We start from the raw sequence: 14,452 nt of genomic DNA on the forward strand, positions 1-14,452 counted from the left end.
AAGAAGCCATCTTTCTACTCGTGATCCCTGCAGTAAACTCTATTTTTGGGTAATTCCTGAGCTCACCTGGAGCCCTGTTGGGGCTGTGTAGCACAACATTCTCATACACACTTTGCAACTCTCCTGCAAAATTAGGCTTCTCTTCACATCTACAAGGGAGCTTTTTAAAGGTATAAGGGGAACTCCTAAAAATACTCATTAAGTATTCTTAAAAGGAAGAAAGATCCCAAAGGTTTAACGGTTCCATGAGTCAAAGTATATGTTTCATGTGAGACAGTTAAAGCGTCAGGGTGATGTCATGTCTGTAGTTAATCCAGGTATTAATGGCCAACGTATTCTGGGGATACTGTTTCTGAAGAAAATGAGCCCCAAGTGGGCTGGGACTCAGACTTGGACTTCAACTGGTGGACCATCGGACTTGATCTTAGATGGATTGGGAGTGTTATGATGACAGTTCTCGCTGTGCTAGTTAGTAATTTCTATTTCTGGTGCAGGCTGGAAGTCTGAAGTGAAGAATCATGGGAAAAATATCACGAGGAAAAGATTTTGGTGCTCCAAAAGTGAAGATTATGTTGAGGTCAAAAGGATGAAGAGAAGTGTTTGTACCAGAATTGATAAATTAGTCTAAACGCTTCAAATATCCCTGGTTTATAAGCAATGGTTAAATTATAGAAAGGAATTTAAACCAGTACTGTTTGATTTCTCCTGCTAGTTAGTTTTTCTTAATAGAGGACATTAGACAGCTATGATGAAGCTCTCTGACCCTTTGTACCAAACATGAAGGAAAAAAAAAAAGATGTTGCGATGTTGTGCTTCAGTAGGGTTAGTGAAGTTTAACACACACACAATGAGAGACACCTCATTTCTGCAAAAACAGGAGTTGATTTTCCACTAACTGAGATGATTTTCTAGGTCTCAGTGGAGTGAGTCCTTGTTCATATAGCTGTGAAAAAGGAAGGTCAATAGAGTTTGCAATAAACTTTGCTTCTTGCCTAAAGATAGAGCAACCAGAATAACATTTGCAGCAGGAATAACGATGGCCTCCACCTTATTGATTTTCTGGGCTATTGCAGATCTGGAATATTGTCTGCTCCTGCCCAGCTGGAGGTGTTCTGTGAATTTCTGAAATTTAAATATTTATTGTTCTTTCAGTAATTTCTCAAAGTTTCTTGGAGTTTTTCAACTTGCCCAATCCTTAGACATGGGAAGAGATGGGAAGTAAAATTTTTAAAGCTACAAAAAGGCAAAGTATTTTTAGAGAGGGCATCACGTATTGATTATTGCCAAATCTCAGTGGACTAAGACGCTATATTATTGTCAGCATTTTTATTGCTGACATTGCTTTTTCTTTTTTTTCCCTTTAATAGTTACAAGTGTCTCTAATATATTTTAGACCAAACTGTTCCACCAGCTAGAAGGCACTGAGAACTTTTCATAAGAACCGTATCGAGCTTTAAGAGACAGAAAAGTGAATATACTTTCTGTTTCTACCATACATTGTAAGTCCACAAGCTAAAAAAGTGAAATGCTGTTTCTTTTTGTTTTGATGAGCAAAGAGAATGATCTTGTTCCTTTCTTGATCTAGCTATCCCTTTGCAGACTATGGATTTCTTATATATAATGTAAAAATGTTATAGAAAATGAAGGGTAGATAGAAACAAATCTATCGGGACGCATAGAAACGGGAATTCATCGGGGAACTGGGCCCAGAACACACACAGATAATTTGTGAATGACGAAGATTGTGCCCACCTGGAAAATTTTATGAAAAGTTCAATTTGATGCATTGTCTGAGAGGCAAAGCCTTCCTTGCTTCTGTTATCCTCTCTCTGCAGCTTGGTAAATATTTACGCTCTTAAAACAACCTTGCACAAAGTCGAAAAGAGAGGCTCCGACTCTTTGTCCCAAACTGTTTAAGGCCCCGTTGGAGCCAACAGGAGTGATGCAGGGCTGGTGATAAACACTGACCACAGAACAAATAGCTAAACTAAAAATTCTGAAAATAATCTACCTGTTCGGCGCGGAGTGATGCGTCTTCGTGGCTAGCAAAATCTAATTTCTGTATTTGTCCTTGATAAATAGCTTTTTATATCTCCTGCTTTAGCTTATTCAAAAAAGAAAATTGTATCAAGAGATTTTCTTCTTTCCTTCTGACATAACTTGGCATACTCCCTGACATTAAGCAGACCTTTTATTCAGATACCGATAGCACATTGCTGTTCCCAAACAGACCCAGGTAACCAAGGCCACTGTCGGCGAGAGGCTTATCTGTGGTGTTTCTGTCAGAAAATGGGCAGAGTAACACAGGTCAAGTAAGCTGGGGCTCGAGTGAAAGCAAGGGAAAATTAACAGAAAAGCCCAACTTACAATATCTTAAATAAAGCACTTGTTCAACTCGCTGTTCTCTTTGATTTTAATATTCAGGAGGCTTGGGCTGGCCTGAACCTGCTGGATTCAAGCTGCGCGTACAGTACTCCTCCCTGCAGGCACGCTAAATAATATTTTTATTTCTTCCGCTCCTCTCCAAAGTAGGGGTAACGTCAGTGGGGATGGTGTGACAGTTCAGACGGGAACCTCAGGATCCCTGGATTTCCTCCTGCCTTTGAGACGTGCCATTCCTGTGTCTCGGTGTCCCTTGTAAAACGTGGGAGGAAGGAGGGAAGGCACCGACGGAGTCCTCAGGAGAGACGGAGCGGAGCAGGAATGCTGCAGCTGCTTCCCACCGGCACGTGGAGGGAGCAGAAAGCCCTCCAGAAATGAGGAGTGGAGATAACTGATCTCCACTTGAAAGGACTTTAAGAAAACATGCAACTGCTTAAGTTCCCGGGAGCAGCGGGTGAGAGGGAGGAGAGCTGCCCCTCATGTCTGTGCCGGCACAAGGCAAGCGCTCCGGAAAACGTGACGGGCCATCACCCGGGTACACACACCATCGACACCAGGGGTCTTTTCTCAGAAAATGTTTCTTCTCCTCCTCTTCTGAGGTGTTTCCTATTGCCTGAGTAAGAGGACGCATGCAATGAGAGTCGGAGCTACACAAACTCCAAGCATGTTTCTGCACTTTACGAGCCCGTTTGCTTATCCTCGCTTGCTCTGGAGAGCACCCTTCAAACCTTCTCTGCAAAGGCAAAACCTAACATTGTCATCGCGGTCATGCTTTAAAATAACGCAGATTTTTTAGCAAAGTTCTAAGCAAAATCTAAAGTCTTTCATAAATTCTACATACCCAGAGAGCTGTTACAGAGTAAATAACATGGATCACATTGTGAGTGTCCCAGCTAAACTCCTCCTAATATACAGCACAGGTCAGCACAGCGATACTGCTGTGAATTTAATTAGCAGACTTCTCCTTTCTGCATTTGTTACACACAAACACTTCTCTGTACAAATAACATTATTTTCTTTTTTTACCTTTGCTTGTGTTATTCCCAGTGCCTGTCTTTTTAGTGCCGTTTCGCTGTTTCTTACAGGTTCCTCTGTACCGTAATTATGCCAGTCTGCTTTCCAAATATACTTTTTTTGGTACTGAAATACAAAGGTTGGGACTGCATGAAGAAAGGTAGAATAATTTCCACAGAATTATTTCAGTTACTTCGGAGACTGCACATACTGTTTTTTACAGCTTTCCATAGATTTTCCTTCCCCCTATACTTGCACATATTTGATAGTCACTCAGACAATAAGACATCCCGACTATCACAGCGCAGGAAAAGAAACTGCTGCGCCTATATCTATTATGAGCACATAGTGCAGTCTACATAGATATTTTACGTGAGACAAGTGGTTATTGTCAAAGAGACTGGTAATATCTTGCCCGAACGTTTTCAAGCTGGCTCCAGGACTGTATATGCAATGCTAGCAGTGATGGAGTGGGGACAATATTCCTACAGTAGCATAGTTCCCCGCAGACGTCAGTAGGTTTTATCAGGCTCAGAGGGAACGTCTGACTGTTTATTGCACTGTTGAAGTTCTCTTGCTCTGAAGAGCTCGGTCCAGATCAGGCTTTTAAAAAGCACCGACTCCTTAATTTTGTATTTTAATACTTTTTGACTAGGCGTGGGTCTGAACTTTCTGCAAATTTTTATCAGAAGCAAACAAACATGCAAAATGTTTCCCAAAGATTGCTCTACAGTCCATAATCCTGTATAATTTCATGTTTGAAATGTGTAAACAACATGATTAGGCAACATGACAATTGCCATATAAGATAAAACTGCAAGAACTAAGTTTCTAAAATTGCAAGCAGACTTTGGGACTGGGTGGTAATAGTTAAATATATAAACTCCAGCACTCTTAAGATAAACAACAGAAATCCACCGAGGCTGGCTGCACGACGTACTGGATGGATATTCAGAGATACCTACTTAAAAATATTTGTTCATCAGTATGGGAGGCCAGCTTTCTTGCATTAGCTTGGAACTTTCCCTCCAGCAAGGTTATAGAGTGGCATTATAATTTCATAATAAGATGTAGTGAGGCATGGGATGAGCACAGTCTTCCCGATGATATGTGTAAGGCTGTTCTGAACTGAAGGCACAAGGAGGTGCCTCACATTAAACGCTGGGAAATTGCACAGCCCCGTTAAAATATTGACTCAGAACTTTATGCAGCAAAGTGCTTCAGCTTAAGTCCATCCTTTTTCAGCAAAGCACTTATTTTCGTGGGTGGCTTTAAGCACCAACATAAGCCAGTTGATTTTAATAGGGCTTTGCTGCATAGACGCAGCTTGTTGAAACTAAACCCAGAAAAACTGTTTAGCCAGGGCCATCCAGTTTTCCTGGCAGAGGCCAGGAGATATTAGCTCTTTCACTAGCTTCCCTCTCTCACCTTTGCCTTTCCCCGAACCCTTGGCTGGTTTGCTGGCCGAGGGACGGGTCTGTCACTGTGCCGGGCTGGGGAGGAGATGCTTCTAGCAGAGCAGCTTCACTCTGGTATGTGACCCAGGGCAACGGCATTTCTGCTATTCCCTTCCATTTCCCACTTGCTTCTACCCCAGCATAGCTCTTCTCATCACTCCTCCGAGCACGGCAGGGACAGCAATCAGATACCTGACTCCGTTTCCTTCCAGGCACCTGCTTGCTGGAAAGCTATCAAGGGCAGCAAGCACTGCGATAGGATTAGGAGGATAACAAGCTAAAACCTTACCCTGCCAGACCTGCAAGAATCAAGGTTATGAAGGAACTAGGGGGACTTAAATTCCAAAAAGACTGTACTACGTATGACCCAGGATTGCAGTAATCCTTTTGATGGCAATTTCCTTAAATGCACAAAGACAAAAAAGAAGGAGAAAAAATAAAATAAAACAAAATTAAAAACACGAAAAATAATAAAAAATAAAGAAGAAAAAAGAAGAAAAAAGTAAATTCCATATTCCTAAGCCTGCTGTTACACAGCTATGATTTACCATCTTATTATTCATCACAGCGTTGAAGCTGCTGCAAAGCAGGTAACCTCTATAGGATCTCCAGCCTGGAGATCTCCACCGGACTTCGCGGTGCTAGACATCACTATTGGTGAGAAGGGAAGCAGTACGGAGGGGGGGATGTATCATCCCACGACGAGATTTGGTAACACAGGCCCTGCAGGAGCAAGCTGCAGCTGCTGAGATCTTTCTGGTTTATAAGGCCCTTGTGCAGCAGTTAATCTTGTCTTATAGTATATTATTGGTATTTCCCTAAAGGAGGGGGATTCGCCCTTTCTAATTATAAGAAGCTGCTAGAAAATAAATGAAACCAATTAGTAATAAATGACAGACCTCAAGAGTGTTGAATCCAGATTCTCCATCGCAGATGTGTACCGGAGGCAGCTAATGGCAAAAGACACCGGTCTCTAACTTCTCAATTGAAATACTGTGGCTGAGTTGGTGGCTGTATTATAACACTATTTACAGACACTCTGTGAAATCACAGGCATAATAAATCCAGAGAAAGTGCTAGGGAAATTGAGAGGGAAATTCGCACTTCATTGAATTCGGTGTCAACTTCCATTAAATTCAAAGGGACATGAGAGTCTTCACGGGGTTACTGAGCATCTGCAAACATTTCCAAGTATGCCCCAAGTTACAGGTTTATTTTTCAGTTCAAAGAAATTGGCCAGGCAAAGGTACATTTATTTCTTATTATAGAAATAGGAGAGCAAAGAAGAATGAGACAAAAGGCTTGATAAGAGAGCAAAGACATTGAAAAAATTGGTCAAAATCTTACAATATTTGGGGTACTACACAGTTTGGGAACTCCATTGGGTATGAGGAACCTAATCTAATATTACTTACACCCTTTTTTTTAATAGTTCTTGGCAACACATATTCATTCTAGTGTGGCTCCAGAAGCACTCAGCATCTCACGTTTCAGGTCTGATCTGCTTCACGTTGAGACACTGAACTAATGGACATGTTTCACAGAACCACAGAATGGTTGAGGTTGGAAGAAACTTCTGGAGATCTTCTGGTCCAACCCCCTGCTCAAGCAGGGCCACCTAGAGCCAGTTGCCGAGACCCGTGTCCAGATGGCTTTTGAATATGTCCGAGGATGAAGACTCCACAATCTCCCCGGGCAACTGGTTCCAGTGCTCGGTCACCTTCACGGTAAAAACGTGTTTGTTTCCAGATGTTCCCGTGTTTCTGTTTTGCCCATTGCCTCTTGTCCTGTAACTGGGCACCTCTGGAAAAAGCCTGGCTCCCTCTTCTTTGCACCCCCTCTTCAGGTATTTATATAGATTAATAAGATCCCATTTCAGCCTTCTCTTCTCTAGGCTGAACAGTCCCAGCTCTGTTTGGAGAATGCTTCTCCTTTAGCTATCTTCTCCAAAAGGCAAAATGTCAGCTGATCTCAAGGCAGGGGCAGCAAGATCGCTGGATTTTATATTAATGAATATGAAGGTTGAAATGAGAAAAAACCCCCACTGTGATGAGGTTAAAGAGCTCTTGATCAAATAAAGCTTCTGGCTTAAATAGCACAGGAAGACAAGAAGAGAGGAAGGATATCTAAACATTTCAGTGGTAAACAATATTTAAAGTCTGTGCCCCTCGCAGCAGTAACCAGAGAGGCAATCCTCTACGCTACAAAAGCAAAGATGGCATCTCACTCTCTCCTAAATCTCCCTGTGTTGAAGGTTACAGTCAACAAAGCACTGCAGTTCCTGGGCATGTGTGACGTGCTATTACTCACACATTCATTTTAGTTATAAATACATGCTTAATTGTTTTGGAGTTTTTTGGGGGGGGGGGGGGTGTGTGCCAAAGCACCACCTGTACATTGACTTCTGTTGAAAGACTTATTGACATCTGTTAAAAGAGTGGGGGCTGGCTCAGCTCCTAAATTAGGGTTAACTTTAAAGCCTACAAGCTTCAACTGAAAGACTTTCATTGACTTCAATCACCTTTAGATGAAGTTTCTAGTGCAAAAATATTGAAACTATTTGCAGCAAAAAAAAAAAAGGGGGAATGAAATCAAAAGATGATTGAAAATAAAATCACAAAGTTTTCTTGAAATCTGGGGTTTTAATTGCTGCTCAGAGCTAAAAGTTCAAACACAAGAGCGGAGGTAAGCTCAGCTAGCCCGAAGCTTTAATAGTTATAAACAACCTGGAGTGATAGGAAGGGCAAAATGATATTTGTTAAGAAATGAACTGCAGCTGAATTCCGTGTATGGGAACACCCTGGTATGGCCAACATTATGGAGAATCACCTTGTCACCTTTATTTATGATAAAGCAGAACAATACGGAGGAATCCTGCAGATTTCTTAGAGCTTCATAACACTGAATAACAGTCCAGGCAGCACGGAGAGAAAAAGCAAGAAATATATAGGAAAGGGGAAAAAAATATCTGGGTAATTGAAAACTACCTCATGCAATTTCTAGAGGGATACAAAAGGAAAATAGATTACTTAGTTATTAGTGAGAGATAGTAATTAACAACAAAAGAAAATGTCCTAAGTATCTTGGTTATGAGAATTTGGGTTGAAACCAGAGAATAAAGAGTATCACAAGCAGGTGAACTCTGGATTCTGGTGTAGAAAAAAATGCACGTGTTCACATTATGTAGCTTGCTGGATTTTAACAATCTAAATATTGACTGGGATAAGTATTATACACACACACAAAAGAGAGGCTATTTGACTAGTGGAAACGGTCCTTCTCTTTGAAGATTTTCTTGATTAATGAGTTTCTTCTTTTACTATTGTACATTTCGGGTTAGTCACAAATCCAGGTCTGAAGTTCAGTAGAGTTTAATCTGGTTGTTGGCAATGTTGCTTCTCAGGTTGGAACACTCGATGAGACTAAGGCCCATGGAAGGAAGCAGCAAAAATTTCCTTCAGTCCTTCCTCCAATCATTCATAAATGATTCCTTCATTTTCTTCGCAACGAGTGAAGAAAAACTCCATTGTCAGCAGTTCTGACCACCTTTCTGGTTATATTTGGCAAATCTGAGATCTGCAATCAATCCATGAACTGAACTTCCCCATATACTATTGAATTATAGTGTGTCTCAGAAGCAGCTAAGATAACTGGCCAGGGGACTATAAAATGAAGTCAAGCAAATAAGTCCTGATTCCCAAACAATGAACGAGAAGTTCTATAATTCAGACAGAAATACCCTTGTAGCAGTACATGTATTTATTGCAAACCACAATTCATTTCCTTACATTTTATTTTACAAATTCTCCATTACTTGCTTCAGTTACGGTGAAATGGCCTACTGTATTTCAAGGTATTTCAAGCTGATCTTGTAGTTCGCTTTTCTGTGTCAAGAAATATTCAGACAATTGAACAATCAGATTACTGAAAAACTGTTAAGTGTCTTGCGATGCAAGGAACTGAGAGCTATTTAAGAACTAATGTGAAAAATGGCAACTTATAGACTATCAGGTAGGTCTAAAAGGGAAAAAAGGAGAATAACTCAATATGATTAGACATGACTGTATTAAACGAGCACACTTTTGTTTTGAAATTGTGAGAGAAGAATGTTATTTCTTAGAAGATTTTCTTTCGGATTGTAGAGGAAGATACCTCTATTCCGTAACACGTATTTTGTCCTTGCAGTCTCCATGGATTGTAAGAGTAATCTGATTGAAAAGAATTGGATGCACAGAAGTGAGATTTTTTTTACACTGGAGAAGCTAAAATGAATCCTCCATATTAAAAATTGCAAAGATTATTTATACAAGAAAAGAAGTGTTCAATCAATCATTTTTAAAGCAGAAACGAGGCCAACAAGAAAAATGTTGCATTAATGATAGCTATTTGTCGATTCTGCAGAGATTTCTCTGGAATGAGAGGCTGTTGAGTTCATTTGAGTGGACACACATGACACACCACAAACCCATTATTTTAAACAGCTGGTAACTTTGGCCAAAGGACTAAGTGAGCATTTGCAACTCAGTGCCACATAGAAAATGAATAAAACTTAGAATCCTAGAGCCTGTGTTTTGCTGTGCTTTATTGATTAAGATTTCCCAAGCCCTCAGTACTGAACTAAATCTGCTCACTCTCAGTTATAAAGGTAGGTAAATATTAACAGATGAATTCCCCCAGTGCCGACAGGAAAACTGAGACACAAGAGGTTTGCGTGAGCGTGTCCTTCTTCTGCATAAACTTTGAAGAGACTCAGCTTGCGCTTGGTTTCTTTCCTGTATGAAGCAGGCAAGAAGAACCACTGCCGTCCATTCTGAGCTTGCAAAGTTTGCAAAACGGTTAATTTAAAGTGGGGAGTTGGGTGGAGAAGCAACTTCACTGTCCATGTGGTGAACGCCTGGCCCAGGTTGCCCAGAGAAGCTGTGGCTGCCCCATCCCTGGAGGGGTTCAAGGCCAGGCTGGATGGGGCTTGGAGCAACCTGGTCTGGTGGGAGGTGTCGCTGCCCAGGGCAGGGGGGTGGAACTGGATGGTCTTTAAGGTCTCCTTCAACGCAAACCATTCTACGATTCTATGATTCTATATAGCTGCCTTTAGTGCAGTGTCAGAGAATGCCTGGTAGAATAAGTGACCGGTGTTAATTCTTATAGGATACTCTGATCGCAGTAAATGAATGAAATATGGCTTTCAAACATTGAGGCTGTGTTCCAGCTTGGCTTCCCAGCCTCAGAAATGTCCCCCTTCCACAGCACCACCATTTCTGCACAGTACAAGTTAACGGCCTGAGTTTATCTTGCTAAAATTCTGCCACACTAAAACATATTTAGGTTGCACTGAAAGTCTACATCTGTCTTAGAAGGGACTAGGAAATTGGCAATGCAGAAAATTCAGTAATTCATGAGTCATGTGCTCATAAAGTGAGAAAAGCCTTATATCAGAAAATATGGTTTTTAATATTATATATTCAAAACATGGCAGAAACTGTGTTTTTAATAGAGTCTCTGGGATGGAAATGCAACCAACTTTTATTAACATTCAAAAAAGATCTAAAAATTTATGGTAATTGAAGATGCAGTGCCAAAGAATTTGCCAGAGGTGAGTGCCCATTTCCATCAAAATTTAAGTCAATGACAAACTATTAAGATATTTTCATGAAGTCCAAAGGATTGCAAAGAAAGTAAAGATACTTTTAATTACAGAATTTTCTATCAATATATATTTACAGAAGCAGATATACCCTACAGAAAGATGGCAAGTATTTGTATGAAGAAAGGTGAAGAGGGTCAGAAAAAATGCCCATTCTATAGAAAACAGGGAATATGGGTACTGTAATTAAGGGATCAAATTGCCAAGGAATTTCAAAGAGGATCAGAGGGTAAAAAGATAATTAGCAGATCAAAGGGTAAGAAGCCAAGTGTTGAAATGAAGTGGTAGTGATACAGACAGCTAAAGAGGAGTTATTGACCAATAATTGTATTGCTTTAGGCAATGTATGCTTTGCTAGAACCATTATTAACAAGGTTTTTAATGGACTAGTCTATTTTTATAAGAGTGGAGTTATGAATGTCAAATGCCATGAATTCATTGTAGAGCCACAGTGCTCTGGTGCAGTAACCCAGTTTTTAGGAGTTTGTAACTGTAATAGCAAAGGGCAAGAGAAGGAATTCAGGCTGCAGTGGCTGGTCATGTCTTCAAGGGAGCTTCCTTTGAACAGAGAAATAACATAGAACGTGATTTTTAGAGATTTGGCATAAGGCTTGTTCTTATACCGACATAAATTGCATAGTTTATTCTGGAGTGGGTGACATCCTGGGATATAAGCCTCCGTGAATCCTCTCTGTTGCTCTGAGTGAGTTTTGTTCCCTCCATTATTCAAAAGGGTTCAAAAGTCTGCCAACAGAAGACCATCTGTTTTCATGCTACAGCTCACCTGCCTCACCTGTAATGAGGCTAGATTGAATGTGTGAGAAGCTAATGGGGATCCAGGGGTTTCCAATTGCCCCCTGAAGTACTGCCTTGCCAAAAGGGCGAGACCTCTGCCTAAGTGGAGATTTCAGTCTTCTTTTCATCAGCCCATCAGGCTACAGGCATTGGGTCCTGCTATGGCTGACACCACGGGACACAGCTAGCCAGAGGTTAACTAAGTGGAAAGAGCAGGTAAGACCCTGTTTATACTCTCTACTTACTGACTTCAGCATAAAGCGCTGTAAGAAACCTCATACCATTGCTGTGTTACTATTGTTTAAGGTAGCTAAAGCTGTTAACCTGCCATTTTTGTGCCCAGGGGTAGGGAAGAAAACTCAATATCATTTTCTTTATTGCTTTCCTTGCGACGAAGTGTTGTCAAATTGCATTGCTCAAACCCAATCCAGCTGTTTCTTGGAAGTAAGAGACCTGTTTGCTGAGTTTTGACTAAGATCCTTCTTTGCCGTTCTGGACTGACAGGGGATAGTCACAGGCTTCGGAGCTCCTGGAGTGGTTGGTTGTCAACACCCCTCTCTAGAAAGGAGTTCTTGAATATACTGATCTTAATATTTTTAATAATAGATATGCTGTCTGAGCGTGGATAAGGAAGGGAACCGCTACAGTGGGCCAGATTTATGGTACAATTAAACTGATCTGTTGAGAGCCTTGATGAGGGACCAGAGGACCCTCAGGTGAGCTGAAGGTACGCTGACAGTTTTGCCAGGGATTGGCAGAGGAAAATTTTGGTTTCATTTTTCAGAGTCTATTCTTTAACAAAATAATAAAACACATAAAATGTAAAGTAAATTAGTTGGTGGCATTTTTAGTTAGGAGCCAATGGATTTTCCTCTGCAAAGAGGAGTACATAAATGCAGTTTGTCCCCAGCTTTACTCTTCCATTTAGCTCATCGTTAAGAGAAACCTGTGAAAAAAGTGATGTGGATTTTTTTTTCCTTAAATAGCAAACACCTCCCAGATTACTAAGTGATAGAGAAGATTGAAAATGTCAGTCAAAGGAGCTGTTGTGCTTCTGATGAAGGCAATGACAGAACTTTAATTAACTGAAAGTCACCCAATGGTGTAAAACTGGGAGTGCTGAGATCATTCCCAAAGAGAGATGAAACACAAAAGGCTATTTGAACAGAGGCAACCGTGTAAAGAGAGCATATGTCATTCATTTTAGTGGCCAGCCCAGCCCAAACCACAACAGTACGTGATACTTGCAGTTTTGGTTTGTAATAATCATTCCTGGAACCAGAATAAGGCCTGCATTGAGCTACAATATCAGGCTCCTTTAAAAAGCAGAGATGGGGAAGACTATATCCAAATCATTGCAGCACTGAAAGCAAAACACGGAATGGGATGAAGGTCTAGTTAAAAAAAAAAAAAACATGCTGAAAGATAACAAAGCAATATTTTTCTGCAATTCTAACTCCTAATTAAGAAAAAAAAAGTTAAATATATTTGTTTTAAATCAGGAAAAATGAGATGTGGTTAATGTTATTTCATGACTGATGTAACTTCAGCTAGCAGTATCTATAAAATCCGTAGCTCTGTAATTAGTGAGTGGGAAAAGCTTAATATTTCAGAAGTATCACGCTGGATGTGTAATTCCAGCTGGTTCTCACGGTCCTGAATAAGGTCCATGTGAATTACTTTCTAAACAATTCTTGATAAATGGTCAGTCACATCTCTTGCTGCTTCTTCTGGGTTAATACCCTAATTGTCTCACATATGAGATAACAAAATAGGATAAATCAAAAAAACCCTCAGTTGAAATGTATCTCTTCTGCTGCGCAGCCTGTAATAGGGAGAGGATGATGAGGTACCCTGAAGTGATTAGACATGCTGCAAGAGTGAATTTAATTTGGAAGATTGAGAGGTGTGGATATAACTGCTTTCTGCCTACACACTTTTACCACCACTACTCAGTACAACTGAGGACTTATAAATACTTCATAAATTAAAGAAATTAACCACAGCACTCCCAAACTGCGAGAACCACCTACACCATTTGTGCGTTGCTCTATTAATAGTGGCTAGAACATTAGCTCCTGCAACCGTCGCATATATTAAAATGGAGCAGAACTGAAAAGATCAGAAGCCAGTGTTCTTTTCCAGGCAAATCCGTGGATTTGGAGGGACTAGGTACTTCTCAGTTTTAAAATAACAATAATTTCCTGGCTATCTCCAGATCCCTGACCAGAATGACAGTATTTTTAAAAAGATGATAATATACGTAATGACCAGATTTGGTAAATCCCAAGAGCCAGACACCCCCACCCCAGCCTCTGTAAGTGTCCTCAAGCCGCTGTGATGCTATCAGGAAGGAAAACTTTTCATCAGTCACTTCCGTGTCACAGTCCCTGTGCAGGAACAAAGCTTCATTTTTTCCTCCTAAGTGTCCCCAAACTAACTGAAATCGTTATGCGACCAAACCCTCCCCTCACCCCCCAGCCCAGCACTTCTGCTTGCAATATGCCTAGAAGCCTTATTTAATCTCACCTGCAATCCAATTAAAAGCCTCTCAAAAACTCACACCTGTGCTAATTGTAGATTCACATCACTGCTTTGTAGTCATTAAGTCTATGAGTTAACGTTTTTATGAGTGCAACTAATCTAGTTTATCAACAAAATGCTGGAAGGTTTACGCGCTACAAGAAGATAATCAGTATTCATGCTTCAAGATTTCAGCAGGGGTCAGGAAGGAATTATCTTGTCTTATGAAGCATTTCAAAATGGCTAATTATGTTTGTTCATAAAACTTGGTCCTAAAACAATTGAAATCAGGGTAAAAGCTTTTGAACTTTTAACTGTGAATGACTAATTTGGCTGAGGTGTTGATTTATGTCGCAAAGTCCTGTGATCATTTATTTTTTTCTTCAGTAAGGACCAAGAAGATACACTTTGAAAATACAAAAACCCAATAACATCTAACCCTCCATCTCCATGATCTCTGTGTTGCTTCCAAAGGTTGGAAATGTATTGCTGAGAGGCAATTGCTGATGAACCTGTTTTTATGTACGTAGGTGTGCACGGATGCGTGGTCTCTAAGAGACACGTGATTTTAAAGCAGTGGTCCTCTCGGCTCACAGAACCCAGTCAAGGTTGTTAAATATCAACCATGTGCGCACAGTTT

The sequence above is a fragment of the Chroicocephalus ridibundus genome, chromosome 6 (assembly GCF_963924245.1).
Source record: "Chroicocephalus ridibundus chromosome 6, bChrRid1.1, whole genome shotgun sequence".
NCBI lineage: Eukaryota > Metazoa > Chordata > Aves > Charadriiformes > Laridae > Chroicocephalus > Chroicocephalus ridibundus.